We start from the raw sequence: 18,673 nt of genomic DNA, 5'->3' as shown, positions 1-18,673 counted from the left end.
TTTTAGTGTGTTTCAGAATACCTGAGGGATGTTTCCAGGGGGTGTTGGCATCAGGTTGGAAACTGTAGTTGTTATATCTCCATCTTGGAAATTCCTAATCTACATAAGTTTATTAAAGGTTCAGAAAAGTTAGGAGTCTGTTTAATTCAGTGTTTCTTAAACTTGTTTGATGGAGTCCGCCCTCCCTTTTTTTTTCCTGCTCCTTTAAAGTTTTTGGAAAATGAACTGGGAGGCATGGTGTCTGGTGGTTTATGAATCTCCATTAGATTGAAGGACTGTTGGTGTGGCCAAACAATGCTTGCTATGGATAGAAAAATGGGAACAATTTTCTCAAGTTCCTGAGGCACGTGAATGGTAGTGACAGAGACTTCAGCAGAGGCCACGGATGATCTGTTTTTGGTTTATTAAGCCCCACTCAAGAGGTGTTGCATAGAAATTGCTAATTTGCAATTTCTTGGGATTGAACCGAGTATGTTATATATAAAACACATCTTTAGGGTCTCTGGGCAAGTAGCTCCATCTCAACTTAAAACTGGGGCAGGGCATTGGAAGGGAGAAGCAGACCAATATTAGGAACTGGAGAAGTGATTGTCCAGTGGCTGCAAGTGAATCCTCTGAAATGGAGGTCATGATCTCCAGTTTCTTCTGTTCTTGGATCAGTGATCCTAGTTAGAGTATTTTACTGTTTTCCAATATTCTGAAAAGCTTGCAGTTATTTCAAAGCCAACATTTTAATGTTGTAAAAGTCATAGGATTCATAACTTTTATTATTATTTTTAAAAAAGATTTTATTTAGGGCGCCTGGGTGGCTCAGTTGGTTAAGCGACTGCCTTCAGCTCAGGTCATGATCCTGGAGTCCCTGGATCGAGTCCCGTATCCGGCTCCCTGCTCAGCAAGGAGTCTGCTTCTTTTTCTGACCTTCCCCCCTCTCATGTGCTCTTTCTCTCTCAAATAAATAAATAAAATCTTAAAAAAAAAAGATTTTATTTATTAGAGAGAGACCGAGACAGAGAGCATGAGCAGGGGGAGGGGCATAGAGAGGGAGAAGCAGACTCCCCACTGAGCAGGTAGCCCGATGTGGGGCTCAGTCCCAGAACCCTGAGATCATGATCCGAGCTGAAGGCAGACGCCTAACCGACTGAGCCACCTAGGCACCCCCTGAAAGTCATAGAATTCATAACTTTTATTTGTGATTCAAAGAATTCTATGACGTTTTTAAAAAATAATTGTTCACATATATGAGAAGTTAAGTTTTTTTAGGAGCTTGTACAGTAATCTATAAAGTCTTTGTATTTTACCATTTGACATTTCTTTTGCTTTCTCTTCCTTGTCACACATACTGCTCATCCCTGCCCCCAAGAAAACTCCTACCTCGGATCCTATCTTTTAGATGAATGTTTTTTTTGTGTGTGTTGGACCTATTACATGGCAGTGAAGGTAAATTCTCCTAAAAACTTGTCCGTGGTTCTAGTTAAATCAGAGTCAGGAAAAATCATTTCACTTATAACTGTGCTGCTAGTTATACCAGAGATGGGAGAGGGGAAAGATATAACTAGATATAACTTTATATATCCAGGTCAGGTTTAGATACTTAGGTTGGGCTGTGGTATTTCTTTAAAAAAATTACTATTTTTTAGTAATTGAGTACATTTTCTTCAGGAACAAGATTAATTCATGTCCTGGATGTGACATGTGTTAAAGATACAAAAGTTTGTTTTCTGCTGAAACCAGATTCTTCACCTCTGCTACTTTCATTTGGAGAAATTAGTATCATTTTTGCTCTTATAAAATATAAATCTGTCTCTCTTGCTTTCAGTCTCTATTTTTAATATGAAAATGAGATGATTTTTTACAAATATTTAAAAAAACACCAAGTAAAAATTTTTCTAAAAAAAACAATACATAGGAGCAGCTTTTAAAATGGACTAATTAATGGTAAAGATTTTTATGAAGACCTAAATCCTAGAGATAATTTTTTGGCAGTTTTGTGATTCCTTAAGTTCGTTATACACTTTCAGTTAATTTAAATCTAAGTGAATTGTTCCAAAATTAGACTAGACATATTTTCATTATCTAAAACTACTGAGTGTAAGGTGTACATTAACTATTTCACTGCGGTACAGTTGCAGTCACAATGTGATACACCTAATTCTTAGGGATGCTGCTTTTTTAGGAGGTGTTTTTTGTTGTTTTTTGTTTTGTTTGTTTTTTTGCTAGCTTAAAAGTTGGTAGAATTGGGCATTCCCAGAACAGAGGACAGAGTATCCCTGACAGTAATACTGGGTAGCTTCAAACACTTGGTGTTAACTACTCCAGCTAGTTCAGGTTGTGGACTTGCCTTATACCTTCGGAATATAAGTTTTCTCTTCAGAAGGGTAGCAATTAAATTTTTGTTTGCTTTTGGTTCTTTATTCAGATAGTAACAGAAGAGGGTTTAGGAGCCTAGAGGACCCGTTAAAGGGGATATTCTGAATACAAAGAACATGTTTTTTGACCTGCTGAATCATTCACCCATACTATCTTATTAATTTATGAATTCAACAACTCTTTGAGTGCCTGCTCTGTGTCAGTCACTGTTCCAGGGGTTAGGGATAAAGCAGTGAATGAAATAGGCCCAAACAAATCTGTGCACTCTTGATTTACATCAGTTTGGGGAGAAACGAAGGGGCGAATGATCAGGGAGGGCTGGTGGTAGGGTACAGTGGAGTGCTTCAGAGTTTGATAGAACTTGGGCTGCAATTTAAAATTAGATAGAGGAGGGCTGCCTGGGTGGCTCAGTGGTTTAAGCATCTGATTTTGCCTCAGGCCATGGTCCCGGGGTCCTGGGATCAAGCCCCACATGAGGCATGAGCCAGGAACCTGCTTCTCCCTCTCCCCCTCCCCCCTGCTCGTGTTCTCTATCAAATAAATAAAAATCTTAAAAAAAAAAAAAAAAGAGTTCTCCAAAATGACATTGAAGCAAAGACCTGTGGGCCGGCAAGAGCATTCTAGAGGGAACAGCTGTAACCGCTTCTAATCAGTGACAAGTACTGTTACGCTTAAGTTTATAGGAAATCTTTAAAAATGAACATGAAGCAAGTGTATTTCATAATGCATTTGGAGTACCATTTTAGTAGCTTAGTTTCCCGGTATATTAACCATGGAAACAATTGATGGTCAAAGTAGAAGTTTGTGCTTTGATGGTGTTGCTTTGGTTTCATAGTGCTTTTGAAAAGGCAGATTTGTTGCCAACACATACTGGTTATTTTTCAGAGTATTTGCAACTCTTTCTTTGTTGTTTTTGTTTCTCTTGCTCTCTGAGAGTGGATAAAATACACTTAATCTGTGCAACCAAACTGACACGGACTTTGGTGCCAATGTTACAGCCGCTCTTATTATTTTTGTCAAACTATGCCTTGAAGTATATGGTTGAATGCTTCTGTCAGAGTTCACTCCATTAACAATAAATTCTGCATCGAAATTGGTAGACTTTTGATTTAGAGTCTTGGTAATCTTTTAAAATATGGCTTGTGGTTTGTAAGACAGATTGTATGAGAATCTGAATGAAGGTACCTCTGCCTCATCAGATGTAACAAAGGAAGTCATGGTTAGTTTTGTAGTTGCCATCTCACTTGGTAATTTTTCAAAGGAAAGTTAGTTTCTCAGCTTGTCATTCATATTACAGTGTATGTTGTTGCCTTGGTAATATAGTGACTTATTTTTTGCTGCAAATGTGTGCTTGTATGTGGGATTTCTGATACAGGCTGGCACATGTTTTCATCCTTGATAAGACTTAGGACCAAATTACTGTGTACCGATTGTGAAAAGGCTATTGTGTGTTTTCTTACAAGAGGGCTTTAAGAACATATAACCTGACCTTAAGGTTTTTTCTTCTAACTTCTCCATTTGTGGGTACAAACCAGTCCTCTAATTTTCTAAACTAAAAAACTTCCTCATAATTTGCCATCTTCCTAAACCCATCCTCCACTCCCAAACCCATCAACTATTTCTACTCTTTTTTTCCGTGCTTCTACCCTAGTGCATATCCTTCATTATTAAAGTAATTTCTTAGCTGAGTTACTTTATCTTGTTACCTTTGACAGTCCATCTTAGGATACAGGTACAAGATTGATAGTTTAAAACAAAGCTGTTCTTCATGAGTTTCCTATCCAGGTTAAATGAAAACTCCTCTGCTAAGCTTTCAGAGTCTTTATGACTTGGACTTAGCCAGTTTTTTTTTGGTTCTTTCACTTTGCAGGTTGGCACTACTTGTACTCTTTCTGCTCATATTCCATTTAACTAGAGATTTATTCTCATATTGTTCTAGACCACTCTCCCATATTTATCATTACTCTTGAAAATCTGTGGCACTTGTAGTTATAGTGTAATTTTTTAGCAAGACTACTATAACTGTGTTCCCCTATAATGCTTTATATAACCAGTAAAATATATGATGTGATATATGATGTATGTAAAGCTGTTTAGCATAGTATTTGGCACAGAGTAGGCATTCAGTAAATTATTGAAATGTTTTGAAGGCCTTTTTAAAGGCAGGGTTTCTGTCTTACCCAATGTAGTGCTATAACAGGCACTTAAATATCTTGCTGACTTACAGTTAATAGAGTTGTTTCTTGGAAGAACAGAAGCCTATTGTAACATGCTCTTAAGTCCCAGCTTGTGTCCTGATGCAGGGAAGATTGGATAAGATCTGTTAGGTGCTTGGGTCTTGTTCTTTAGCTGACCCCCACACACATGCCCAACATAGCTACTGTTTAACGCCTTTTGCATTTTTTTTTAAACACATGAGAACTCAAAATTTTAACAATTAGTGATAATATGTTTGTTTTTAATATTTGAGAGAGAGAGAGAGAGCATGAGTGGAGGGAGGGAGGCAGAGGGAGAAGCAGGCTCCCCACTGAGCGGGGAGCTTGACATGGGGCTCGATCCCACAACTCTGGGATCTTGACCTGAGCTGAAGGCAGACGCCTGACTGATTGAGCCACCCTGGTGCCCCAATAATAGTTTTTAATAATACCATGTTATCATGTTGGTAGTCTTAACTATTTTTAATATGTATAGCATTTCATCCTGTGTATATTGTTACTTAATCACTTGTCTCTTGCATTAACTGTTTCACTGTAAATAACATTCTGTTGTTTCTTGATAAACTATTCATTTTGGATAAATTGTCTAAAGTGGAATTATTTTTTTAAAGGGGAATACAGATGTTTTAAGAGGGACAGATGGAGAAGGGAGAGAGAGAATCTCAAGCGGACTCCCCACCAAGTATGGAGCCTGATGTGGGGCTTGATCCCACGACCCTGAGCCAAAATCAAGAGTCGGATGCTTACCTGACTGAGCCACCCAGATGCCCCATGTACTTTGCATTTTAAAAACTTTTTTTTTAAAGATTTTATTTATTTATTTGACAGAGTGAGCACAAGTAGGGGGAGCAGCACATAGAAGGAGAGGGAGAAGCAGGCTCCTCGCTGAGCAGGGGAGCCTGATGCGGGACGTGATCCCAGGACCCTGGGATCATGACCTGAGCCGAAGGCAGATGCTAAACAACTGAGTCACCCAGGCGCCCCTGCATTTAAAAACTTAATACATTTTGGGGGTCTTCCATGTTGGCACTGTTCAGTTTGCTTAGGGCTGCCATAACAAAGACTAGATGATTTAAATAGTAGAAATTTATTTCCTGATAGTCCTGGAGGTTAGAAGCCCAAGGTCAAGGTGTTGACAGGTCTAGTTTCTTCTGAAGGCTTCTCTCTTGGCTTATAGGTAGCTGACATTTATTTATTTATTTTAATTTTTTTTTAAAGATTTTATTTATTTGACAGAGAGAGACAGCGAGAGAGGAACACAAGCAGTGGAAGTGGGAGAGGGAGAAGCAGGCTTCCCATGGAGCAGGGAGTCCAGTGCTGAGCCACCCAGGCGTCCCTATAGGTAGCTGACTTAGTGTCTTCATCTGATCTTCCCTCTTTGTCTGTGTACTAATCTCCTTATAAGGATACCAGCCATGTTGGGTTAGGGCCCACCCATATGACTTCATTTTACCTTAATTACTTCTTTAAAGGCTCTATGTCCAAATACTGTCAGATATTCCGAGGTACTGGGGGTTAGGACTTCAACATAAACATTCTGGGGCGGGGGCACAGTTTTGTCTATAACAGGCACTATGGTTCATTCTTTCTAATAGTTGTGTAATACTCCTTTGTGTTATAACTTACCAGTCGTCTGTTAGTTCACATGTAGGTAGTCTCCTGTTTTTGTTCCTGTAAGCAAGGCTGTGGTAAATATCCTTATGCTTACCTCTTTGCATACCTGGAGGAATGGAGTTGCAGGGTCAAAGAATGTACATGTTAAATTTGGTAGGTGTTGCCCCAGATGGGGAAGCCTTGTTTCTTATTTTTCTGTTGATTTGAAAGCAAAAATTTGCCTTGTGTATTATGTCCTAATCTAAAACCAGATTTTGTTTTGAAGAGTACATGATTGGCTTTCACCTAGCACTTTGATGGAGTATAAAGACAACCCCTATACAAGATTGTCTAGATAATCAGATTCTAAATTGATTGCTTATTTGAGTTACTTTACAATGATAAAAAAGAGCTCATATTTGAGTGTTAAGTGCTGTACAGAAGAGTAACTCAGTTAATTCTTACAACCTATGATCTTAATACTATTTCTGTTTTATGGATGGAGAAACAAAGTCTTTTTTTTTTTAAATTTAATTTTATTTATTTGAGAGAGAGAGAGCACGAGATGGGTGAGGGGCAGAGGGAGAAGCAGAGTCCCCGCAGAGCAGAGAGCCTGACATGGGGCTCTATCCCAGAACCCTGAGATCATGACCTGAGCCGAAGGCAGACGAGCCTCAGCCTCAACCGACTGAGCCACCCAGGCGCCCCTGGAGAAACAAAGTCTAAGAGGGGTTGACTAACTTGCCCAAAGTTGCACAGGAAGGGGGATATGAGTTCAGGGCTGCTTGACTTGGAAGCCTCTGTGCTTGACAACTGCTCTGTGCTAGACAAGTAGATTGTCTTCCTTGAGCATATTAGAGACCCGATAAATACTTGTAGAATTAACTTATGTTAATTTATCTCTTCTTAAAATAGAGTCGGATTACAACCCTTACTGTAACATTCCGAATCCTCTGACTACAGACATGACATTTAAACTGTTCAAGATCAGAGTATGGGGATTTTAGAAAGGATTAATTTAGAAAATAAGCCTGTCAAGGAGAAGTGAGGATTTTTCTGAGTTTCCTCTTATTTATAGTGTTTCGATGCTTTCATTTAACAGTTGTAGTTCTGATCTTTATCTTAGGGCCATTTTGGTTTTTGCAAGTTTTAGTTGGGGATGAGAATGCCATATTAGGTGTTTATTCTGTGCCAAGTGATATATTAGTTGCTTTATATACATCATTTCCTTTTTTTATTATTTTTTTAAAGATTTTATTTATTTATTTGACAGAGAGAGACACAGTGAGAGAGGGAACACAAGCAGGGGGGAGCGGCGGGCAGAGGGAGAAGCAGGCTCCCCGCTGAGCAGGGAGTCCGATGCGGGGCTCCATCCCAGGACCCTGGGATCAGGACCCGAGCTGAAGGCAGACGCAAGACTGATCCACCCAGGCACCCCTATACATCGTTTATCTTTATGGCAGTTTTGTAAGTTAGATGTTACTCCGTAGATGAGAAACTTACAGTGTACAAGTGAAGTGACTTGCTGGGATCACACATACTGAAGTGGAGCTAAGATTTGAACCTATATTTGCTTGTCTTTAGAAATCCCATGCTTTTTTCATGTTATTAAATTTAGCAAGATTTTTAAAAGTTTTTTTTTAATTAAAATTTTTTTCCCCTTAATATAAGGTCAGTACTGCATTAGGTCCCTTGGGAAGTACAAGCTTAGTTTTTCAGAGAGCTTAAAATCTATTAGAATAAACACGTGAATAAAACCAGCATGATCCAGTACTGAGTTGTGTGATTCATTTGTTTGGTGAGTGCCTGTTGTGTGTTCAGTATTGAACTGTATTCTGGCAACACAGCAGAGTCCCTTCCTTTATAAAGATTTCCTTATTTTTTATGTCTCCTTTACTGCAGTGTAACAAACAAGATAATTATAGATTATGACCATACTATAAAGGAAATAAACAGGGTAATATGAGAGAAGTAAGGAGGGAGGAAGCTGGATATTACTGGGGATAGGGTGCTCAGGGAAGGCTTTTCTGAGAAGAGGATGATTTGAGCTGAGATCCGCAGAAGTCAGCAGCTTTAAGAGCAGGGGGAACAGTACTGGCAAGTATAAAGACCTGCAGGAAGGACAGGGCATATTGGAGGAATAGAAAGAAGCCTGTGTAGTTAGAGCATGGGAAGTGAAGAGGAGCGAGTATGAAATGAGATCTAAGGACTAAGAAGGGCCTTGCCATGGGGGTTCAGAGAATGGGGGCAGTTTTAATAGGGAAGGTGTCTCAGATAAGGTAGGACCTGGGGGTGGAAAGCTAGGATAGAAATAAGAGGAGTTGTAAGGCCAGACATCCGGGATTTAGAGATGATGTGAATAAAGGCTTGGACTTTGAAATAAGTACAAACCATATAGGATAATTTATTTTACTATTATTTTATTTTATTATGTTAGTCACCATACAGTACATCATTAGTTTTTGATGTAGTGATTCACGATTCATTGTTTTCGTATAACACCCAGTGCTCCATGCAGTACGTGCCCTCCTTAATACCCATCACCGGGCTGACCCATCCCCCCACCCCTCTCCCCTGTAGAACCCTCAGTTTGTTTCTCAGAGTCCATAGTCTCTCATGGTTCGTCTCTCCCTCCAATTCCCCCCCCTTCATTTTCCCCTTCCTTCTCCTAATGTCCTCCAGGCTATTCTTTATGTTCCACAGATAAGTGAAACCATATGATAATTGACTTTCTCTGCTTAACTTATTTCACTTAGCATAATCTCCAGTCCCATCCATGTTGATGTAAAAGTTGGGTATTCATCCTTTCTGATGGCTGAGTAATATTCCATTTTATATATGGACCACATCTTCTTTATCCATTCATCTGTTGAATGACATCTGTTGAATGTTTGACATCAGCCACAGCAACTTCTTTCAAGATACATCTCCAAAGGCTAGTGAAACAAAAGCAAAAATGAACTTTTGGGACATCATCAAGATAAAAAGCTGCACAACAAAGGAAACAGTCAACAAAACAAAGAGGCAACCCACAGAATGGGAGAAGATATTTGCAAATGACACTACAGATAAAGGGCTGGTATCCATGATCTGTAAAGAACTTCTCAGACTTAACACCCAAAAAACAAATAGTCAAGTCAAAAAATGGGCAGAGGACATGAACAGACACTTCTCCAAAGAAGACATACAAATGGCTAACAGACACATGAAAAAATGTTCATCATCATTAGCCAACAGGGAAATTCAAATCAAAACCACACTGAGATACCACCTTACACCAGTTAGAATGGCAAAAACTGACAAGGCAAGAAACAACAAATGTTGGAGAGGTTGTGGAGAAAGGGGAACCCTCTTACACTGTTGGTGGGAATGCAAGTTGGTACAGCCGCTTTGGAAAACAGTGTGGAGGTGCCTCAGAAAATTAAAAATAGAGCTACCCTATGACCCAGCAATTGCACCCCTGGGTATTTACCCCAAAGCCACAGATGTAGTGAAAAGAAGGGCCATATGCACCCCAATGTTCATAGCAGCAATGTCCGCAATAGCCAAACTGTGGAAAGAGCCGAGTTGCCCTTCAACAGATGAATGGATAATTTAAATAGTACCAGGCAATTGGCAATTGATTAGATGGGCAGAATAAGATGCATGGAAGCTGGTTAAACAATTTTGGTCCTGTTTTTTCCCTGTTTTTTTCTCTCTCTAGACCTCAGAACTATGACAAACTCACATTTGAGATTTGGGATAAGCAAAATGCCCTTATCTTTAGTTATCTGTTCTTTTGTTGTTGTTGTTTTTTAAAGATTTGTTTTTAAGTAATCTCTACACCCAACGTGGGGCTTGAACTCACAATCCTGAGATCAGGAGTCTCATGTTCTACCAACTGATCCAGCCAGGAGCCCAGTTATCCGTTCCTTTGCATGAAACTGAGGGGAACTTTGAATGTGTTTAATATTTCCTTGCCCTTTCTTAAGAGCAGAGAATGATATTGCCCTTGATTAAGAGACCAGAATGGGAAAATTGCATATGAGGGTGTCAGTATTGTTACAAAGGACGAGTCTGTGTGTTTGGGGGTGGTGGTGGTGGTATAGGTGTTACTTATTGTTTATCGTCTGGATACTCCACTTAGGGCTGTTGCCCCAAGAGGACATGAACTTTGTTCCCAGGCAAAGGGGGGATATGGCTATGTATAGGACAATGATGGCACGTATAGGTGTTTTAAGTGGAGAAGTCCCCTTCTATGTGGAAAAGTAGATCAAGACTGTTATCAAAAGTTTGTGTTATTGCACATGACCTTAGGATCCAAAAAAATTTTTTTTGTCAAGTTATGCCTTTCCTCCTGGAATTGTAAGTTGAACACAATACTACTAGTACCTGTTTACATTGTGAAGTGGTTCTCGTTACAGAGAACAAACCCAGAGGCTTTCTCACTGTTAAGCAAATAATGCCTTGTGAATGTATGATCTATGGAACAACTTCTGTAGTTTTACCTGCTGATGCTGTCTGTTTGTTGGAGAACAAATTTTGGATGTCCCCCTCCTCCCTTCCCAAATTTACAAATCTTGAATATTTTGAGGGAAAATCTCATTGTAATTTCAGTTCTCTTCTAATTAAATAGTACTCTTATACATTATTACATACTCTTCAGTTTTACCAAATTTTTTGGAAATGTTAAATTTAAAAATTATGTATCTTATTTAAATATTTGCTAATTGGATTTTCAAACTTTTTTTTTGGTCACTATAATATAAGATGATCACTCTGGTTAATATCCCTTTGTTTTTGCCAGTTTGAGGAAGGAAAACTAGTAAAAATAAGGACTTGACGTTCTTATTGGATCAGACATTTTGGAATGAAGTCATTTTCATAAATGAAGCTGACACAACAAACTTCTAGTACTGTGGAAATCATCTTTTACCATGTAGACTGGTAATCTTTTACTTTATGAGTGCTGCTCTCAAGCACTTTTTCCCCTTACAGTGGCTTCATCTTTGTCACCCTGAGGAGCCATAGAACTCATCATTTTTGTCAACCCGAGGACCCATAGAACCCTTTTCTCTTATGTAGTTTGTGATTTCACATGTATCAGTTTCTTTCACAAGTGGCAGAAAATGGAGGAATTTGAATAATTGCTTTAGAGTGGTTAATATTTGCCATGTGACACTCTGTATTTATTAATGCTTTTTTTTTTGAGAGAGAGTGTGTGCATGTATGGGGAAGTGGCGGGGGGGGGGGGGGGGGGGGGGGGGTAGGAGGTGGGGCAGAGAGGGAGAGCGAGAATCCCAAGCAGGCTCCACACTGTCAATCTGATCATGACCTGAGCCGAAATCAAGAGTTGGACCGTTAACCGACTGAACCACCCGGGTGCCCCTATATTAATGCACTTATTTGGCACCTGGAGATACTAGGAGTTTTGCAGCCATTCTGTGGGAGTGATCTATGCACAGAGAACTCGAGATGCTATTTGTCAAAAACCCAAAAGTACTTTTGTTTTATGCACGATCTGAAAAGTACATTTAGGGGAGAAGCCCCCACAGCAGTGAAAAGCTGTAGTAGTGCTGTTACCACTTACATTCCGCGTGGGTCCATTTCTCTGATTTTTTTTTTTTTGACAGTTTTTTGGTAAAATATCTACCAATTATGCATATATGCACCAGTCTTGGGTCAAAAATCAAGAGAAAAGCAACAGGGCTTTTGGACACATACCATGAAGACCTTGTCCTTTAGATTTCTGTAATGACTTGATTCTAGGGGTGAATAAGTGGGATTTTTGGGGAAAATGTTATTCACAGCTTTTCAAGGATAGGAGAGAACAAAGTAAGGTATTTTTTTTAAAGTTAAAAATTTTATTAGCCTTATTACTTTAAAGCAAAACAAATTAATAATACATAATTTCCCTCATTTTTATATCCTCACTATGAGGAACCACCTTGCTTACCTTACCCCCTTTCTTGATGGTAGGATTCTGGCCTTCACTAATTTCTTCCTGTTAGAATAGACACCTAGAAGATGGAACCGTAAACAAACTAAAACATCCTATTTCTAGAGAAGATGTGCTAGCTGGCTTGGGACTGAGCAGGAGAAGGTGGGAAAAAAACTTTAAGATTATTTCAGGAGGATTTTCTATAAAGAAAAAATTTGAGTAATGAATAAAATATAAGACCGTGTATCTAGTAATTAGTGTAAGAAACTAAACTATATCACTTACATACAAAACTTAAATTCAGGGCGCCTGGGTGGCTCAGTTGGTTAAGCGACTGCCTTCGGCTCAGGTCATGATCCTGGAGTCCTGGGATCGAGTCCCACATCGGGGCTCCCTGCTCAGCAGGGAGTCTGCTTCTCCCTCTGACCCTCTTCCCTCTCGTGCTCTCTTTCATTCTCTCTCTCTCAAATAAATAAATAAAATCTTTAGAAAAAAAAACAATCACAACAAAATGATGATGTCTCACAAAGCTCAATCAAGTAAATAGGTCTGGGATTTTATTTTACTCTCCTTACAGGCTAATATGTTAGCCTGATACTGTTTTATGGATGCTGGCTGAAGACATGAGACTCCTGGGTCAGAGACAAAGAATTTAATTACTAAAGGCACAGCCAGCAGCAGATCAGTGTCTGTATTGCTTCTCTTTGCCCCTAAGACTTCGGTTGGGAGATGCAGTGGGTTTGTGTCACAGCTGAGGAGCTCAAGTTGAGCTTGGGGAACCCACTGTTTAATAGCAAGCAGGAAGTAAGCCTGCTCTTTGTCCTAGAGGGAGACATTACTGTATTTTTCCAGGTCATTTGCTGCAAACATAACTCTACAGTGTGGCCTGGGTGGGGTGGTCAGGACCTTGTATTTCTTAGCATACCCAGCCAGATGTATAGGAGCCTAAGGGACCCACAAGGGACTGTCTTCACCAACACAGGGTTGTCTACTTTTTAGTAATTGAAAGATATTTTACAGAATTCTAATTTTATTTTTCAAATGGAATGGATAACACTTACTGAAAACTGAGGCATACTGCTGATCGTATTAAGCTTCTTTTGGATTTTTATTTATTTAAAAAAATTTTTTAAAGATTTTATTTATTTATTTGAGAGAGAGAGAATGAGAGATAGAGATCATGAGAGGGAAGAGGGTCAGAGGGAGAAGCAGACTCCCTGCTGAGCAAGGAGCCCGATGCGGGACTCGATCCCGGGACTCCAGGATCAGCTGCCCAACCAACTGAGCCACCCAGGCGCCCAGGATTTTTTTTTTTAAGATTTTATTTATTTATTTGACAGAGAGATAGAGGGCACAAGTAGGCAGAGCAGCAGGCAGAGGGAGAGCGAGAAGTAGGCTCTCCGCTGAGCAGGGAGCCCGATGCGGGACTCAATCCCAGGACCCTGGGATCATGACCTGAGCCGAAGGCAGACGCTCAACCAACTGAGCCACCCAGGCGCCCCTTCTTTTGGATTTTTATTAGGGCAAATAACTTTGAGCAGTAGCTGTATTGCTTTGGGTTTTTGAATGAATGCCAAAGTTTTCTAAGATTATTTGCTGTTTACTAAGGACTCTGAAAACAAGTTATAAAGTTCAAAAAGAACAGTCTTTATGTGGTTTGTTCTTTATTTGCTTGAAGTCTGAAGAGTTGGAAAAGAATATCAGGATACATGGGTGTTAACAATCTGGTTTTGGGGTAAGTCCTTTGCTTTTAGGCCAGAATATCTGCAAAATGATGGCGTTAAGTTCAATTCTAAAAAAAAAATTATTATTTATTTTGGTTCTTTTATGTAACATTGGGTGAACTGATATAATTAATCTCTCTTAAATTTTGTTTGAAGCTTAACATTTATTTCAAGGTTTAAAAACATTCCTTTTATAGTGTATTGTTTGTTGTGGGGGAGAAAGGTAATTATGATGGAGGTGTAATAGGAGAACCAAACAAAATGATGACTTAGAACACCTGCATACATGTGAATGCATGGGATACATCTCTATAGTTTTGAGTACTTTATTTTGGGTTACTTAATCACATGGGCAGATGTTTTAAAAAATTACGCTTTGTGTGTGCTGCTATAATTTACAGCAAAAGGTTATATAAAGTATTCTCTGAAGTGACTGGATTAGATTGAGAGACAAGTGGTGCTGATTTTGTTTGTTATGTCTAATCCTGCAGCCACACCATTGGATAGGTAAGGAAGGCTTATGAAATTCAGGGTCACTATTTGTCTTGTTGTGTGTAGTACCTCTTCTTTCTGTATCATAGGTATGAAAATGGGTTACTTCGGGGAGAAATGTATTTAGAATGAAAACAGTATTATTTTTGGTGTATTTCACATTAGTGTGAAAACAGTGTCTTTTTTTCTGATACCACTTCTGTCAGTTCAATTCTGACACTGACTCTAAGAGTGAGTCCAGACCCCACAGTTTATCCCACAAGACTGCTTCCATTTCAGGAACCAGTTGTGAATGGGGTGCTCAGGCTGTCTACCCTTCTGCCTAGCCTGTTCCCCTGACCCCCCTCAGGTTTGACAGTTCACTGGAATGACTCACAGAACTCAAGAAAATATATTTACTCATTTATTGTTAAGGATACAGCTCAGTAGTTCAAATGGAAGAGATGTATAGGACAAGGGGTGGGGTGGAGTTGGGGCACAAATCTTCTGTGTCCTTCCTAGGCATGGCACAGTCCTTCCTCCACATGCTTGTGTTCACCAACTTGTGTTCACCACCTTGCTCCAGATCTCTTTGTTAAAGAGTTTTCACAGAGCTCAATCTCCAGTGGGCTTCTCAGTGCCCCTTCCTGAGGTTGGTAAACTTAAAAGGCCTTTAATCACTTGGTCTTTCTGGTGAGCAGTCCCTTCCCGAAGCTGCCTGGGGGCCCCACCCTAATGTGGCCCTAAGTTACATTAGCATAAACCTTCTGTGATGGAAGGGGTCATTATGAAAGACAAAAGACATTCCTATCATCTAGGAAATTCCAGGGGTTTTAGGAGCTCTGTACCAGGAACCCAGGAGCAAGACCAAAACTTATTTTTACCACAGTGAAATTACCAAAAAATTTACTTGCTTTTCTTTCTTTCTCTCTCTCTTTCTCTTTCTTTCTTTTATCTTTTTCCCTTTTTAAACTTGCTTTTATTCACGTTGTTTACCATTAATATTTGACATAGTTTTATAATCTGAGAATATACATTTTTTATGAAAGATGCTCATTATTAGCAAAACTTAGTCTTCAAATCTTTTCATGCACTGTTTGTGCTTTATGCCTAGAATGAACCACTGGGCTTGGGGCATCTGTAGCTAGGAGCCTCCTTTCCCCCCATAAAGATCTTTTCCCTAGGAGCTGGATTGTCTGGTGGAGTTTAGTGGGCAGCCAGCCAGTAATAATGATAATGCAGAAAGGGTTCCATGGCTTCTTTAAATTTAGAGCTCAAGGACTCCAGAAAACTTAAAGGGGCTGTAGTTCTGAGATTCTCACAGGGAATTGGACCTCTAAAGCATTTAAGAACCTAGGAGACAGGTTTTGGTGTCGCTGTGTGGTGAAACTGTGGGTACTGGGAAGGAATGTGGAAGATACCTCTTATTTCACAATTTATTTTGCTTATGATTGGCACACTCCCTTTTTATGCTTAAAGTTGCCCAGCCCCAGTTCTAAGTGCTGGTGTGATTGAACTTCAGTATTAGAGTGTTTAGTTATTGATGTAAAATAACTTTTCTAGCCACTCTGGATAGCAAAACGATAATTGGTACTACATAGCCTTTTTGCTGCTATAGTGATTTGACATTTTTTAAAAAGGAAGCTAACATAGGATACAGACATGTCTGGCCTAGTTATTTCCATGTTGCTGAAGCTGGCATTGTATGTGTTGCAAAGCCAAAGTCTTTTTCCCTGGTTGCTTGCTCCCTCCCCATCTGTTGGTCATCTGCTGACTTTTTAATACATGTCAAATGCTTTTGTAGAATAGTCTTAATTAAATTGCAACTCGACTACCTTTGTAGTTACAGCTAAGTTTCACTACCTTTGTAGAACAATGAGTACTATAATTATTTTGGAAATAAAAAAATTTACGTGCTCTTTTCTAAGTGGGTTGGAATCGTTGATGTTTTAAAATTTATATTGACTTAAAAGTGCCTTTAATCATTCAAGAGTTATAGCTAACATTTAGTAAGCATTTACTGTATGCCAGGCACTGTTCTAAATTCCTTACATTTATTAATCAACATACTCTATGAAGAAGGTCTTACTATTTCATTTTTAGAGAAGGGAAAACAACCACAGAGAAGTTATGTAACTTGCCTAAGGTCACATAGAGTGGTAGACCCAGTCTGACTCTTGAACCAATGCTTTTTTTTTTAAATTAACATATAATGTATTATTTGTTCATGGGTACAGGTCTGTGATTCATCAGTTTTACACAATTCACAGCACTCACCATAGCACATACCCTCCCCAGTATCCATCACCCAGCCACCCCATCCCTCCCACCCTGCTCCACTCCAGCAACCCTCAGTTTGTTTCCTGAGATTAAGAGCCTCTTACGGTTTTTCTCCCTCTCTGGTTTCCTCTTGTTTCATTTTCCCCTTCCTTCCCCTATGATCCTCTGCCTTGTTTCTCAAATTCCACATACCAGTGAGAGATCATATGATAATTGTCTTTCTCTGTTTGACTTATTTTGCTTAGCATAATACCCTCTAGTTCCATCCACATCGTTGCAAACGGCAAGATTTCATTTTTTCATGGCTGCATAATATTCCATTGTGTGTGTGTGTGTGTGTGTGTGTGTGTGTGTGTGTATACACACAATTTTATCTTCCAATAAAATTCATACACACACACACACACCACATCTTTATCCGTTCATCTGTTGGTGGACATCTAGGCTCTTTCCATATTGTGGCTATTGTGGACATTGATGCTATGAACATTGGGGTGCACATGCCCCTTTGGATCACTACATTTGTATCTTTGGGGTAAATACCCAGTAGTGCAATTGCTGGGTCGTAGGGTAGCTCTGTTTTCAACTTTTTGAGGAACCTCCATACTGTTTTCCAGAGTGGCTGCACCAGCTTGCATTCCCACCAACAGTGTAGGAGGGTTCCCCTTTCTCCGCATCCTCGCCAACATCTGTCTGTTCCTGACTTGTTGAACCAATGCTTTTAACAGGGGACCCAAAACCAGTTTCTGACAGGTTGCTGAGCTTAGGTCAGGAAGCCTGAGAAATGAAAGATTTATGGGACTATAGAAAGGAGAAGAGCAAACTCTGTCTTACTAATTCTTCTTCCCTTCTCCTAATAAAATCTCGTAGTTGTCTGCAGGGTGAAGAAATAGGAAATGAACTTAGCTCCTGTTTCTTGCTTCCTCCTCTCCCTTCCTCTTCCCAGTGCTGGCAGCTGTCATAGGTACATACTTGGCACTCCATTTGCACTGATCATGTTTTTTTTTTTTTTAAAGATTTATTTATTTATTTTGAGAGAGTGAGAAAGAGAGTACATGAGAGCGGGGAGGGTTTGAGGGAGAAGCAGGCCCCTCGCCGAGCAGGGAGCCCGATGCGGGACCCGATCCCTGGATTCCAGGATCATGACCTGAGCTGAAGGCAGTCGCTTAACCAACTGAGCCACCCAGGCGCCCGATCATGTTTGTTTTTAATCACTGTCACTTCTCAGGAGAGGTAGTGACTATTATGGTGTTTTAGAGCAGGGGCTTGGCAGTCATACCGCTTGGGTTTAAATTCATTAACTGGCTGAGTAATCTTGGCCTGCTTAACTTTACTGAGCTTCACTTTTCTTACCTGCAAAACAGGGATAATATAGTATATACTTCATACGGTTGTTCGGAGGATGAAATGTACAAAAATGTGTAATATGTGTAGAACAGTATATAGCACATTGTAAGTGCTATATAAGTATTTGCTCCTGTTATTCTTATTTGAGAACACTTAGGTTAAACTAGTAATTGAAGCACCTCTGAAGTATCTCGGTTCATGCTCTCTCAATATCTAACGTGAGTTTTTCATTACTAAATATGTAAAATGCCTGGTTGATACAGCTATTTCATGTTGGTAATTTTGATTCTACTTGAGGAAATTCACTTCTAGGTGATCTAAAATGCCAGTAATGTTTATCTTAGCTTAGATTCTTGTGTTAACTGGTATTCCTTGTCTTGCGATCATGTAAGATAGTAGTTCTCAAGCTTCATTTTACGTTAGGATCATGTAGAGAGTGTTGAGTTCTGATTTATTAGATTTAGGGTGAAGGTCTGGGAATCTGAATTGTTAAACCCATTCCAGGTAATTCTGGGGGTCTGATAATTTTGGAATTGCTGATTTAGAGGCTGAATTCAAACATGTAGGCAGTGATGATTTTAAACTAAAAACATTTAATTCGTCATTTAACAATAGTGATCGGCTGTGTTCTCATACTGAATTATTTTGTTAACACCTGTTAGGTTACTTATTTTTAGGAACTACTCTGTGAAATACAGAAATAAGATACAGGAACTATAAAAAGAAATAATACAGAAGTCTTCAGGTGAAGAAAT

General features: G+C 39.4%; 1 protein-coding gene across 4 annotated transcripts in view; it reads left to right on the top strand.

The window, feature by feature from the left end:
- Positions 1-18,673, top strand: part of CDC42 (cell division cycle 42) — a 48,701-nt gene that overhangs the window by 7,246 nt on the left and 22,782 nt on the right. Inside the window, exon 1 of one of the 4 annotated variants that reach the window (XM_073903226.1) lies at positions 5,219-5,356. The exons of the other annotated variants lie outside the window; for them this stretch is intronic. The gene's annotated coding sequence lies outside the window, so the exon portion shown is untranslated. Of the gene's footprint in view, positions 1-5,218; positions 5,357-18,673 lie in introns of those variants that run through there. 4 annotated transcript variants of the gene reach the window in all.

The sequence above is a fragment of the Callorhinus ursinus genome, unplaced genomic scaffold, assembly GCF_003265705.2.
Source record: "Callorhinus ursinus isolate GAN/ISIS: 27379988/994484 unplaced genomic scaffold, GSC_fseal_2.0 scaffold18, whole genome shotgun sequence".
NCBI lineage: Eukaryota > Metazoa > Chordata > Mammalia > Carnivora > Otariidae > Callorhinus > Callorhinus ursinus.
The sequence above is the reverse complement of the archived record's forward strand: the minus strand, read 5'-3'. Positions and strand labels throughout refer to the sequence as shown.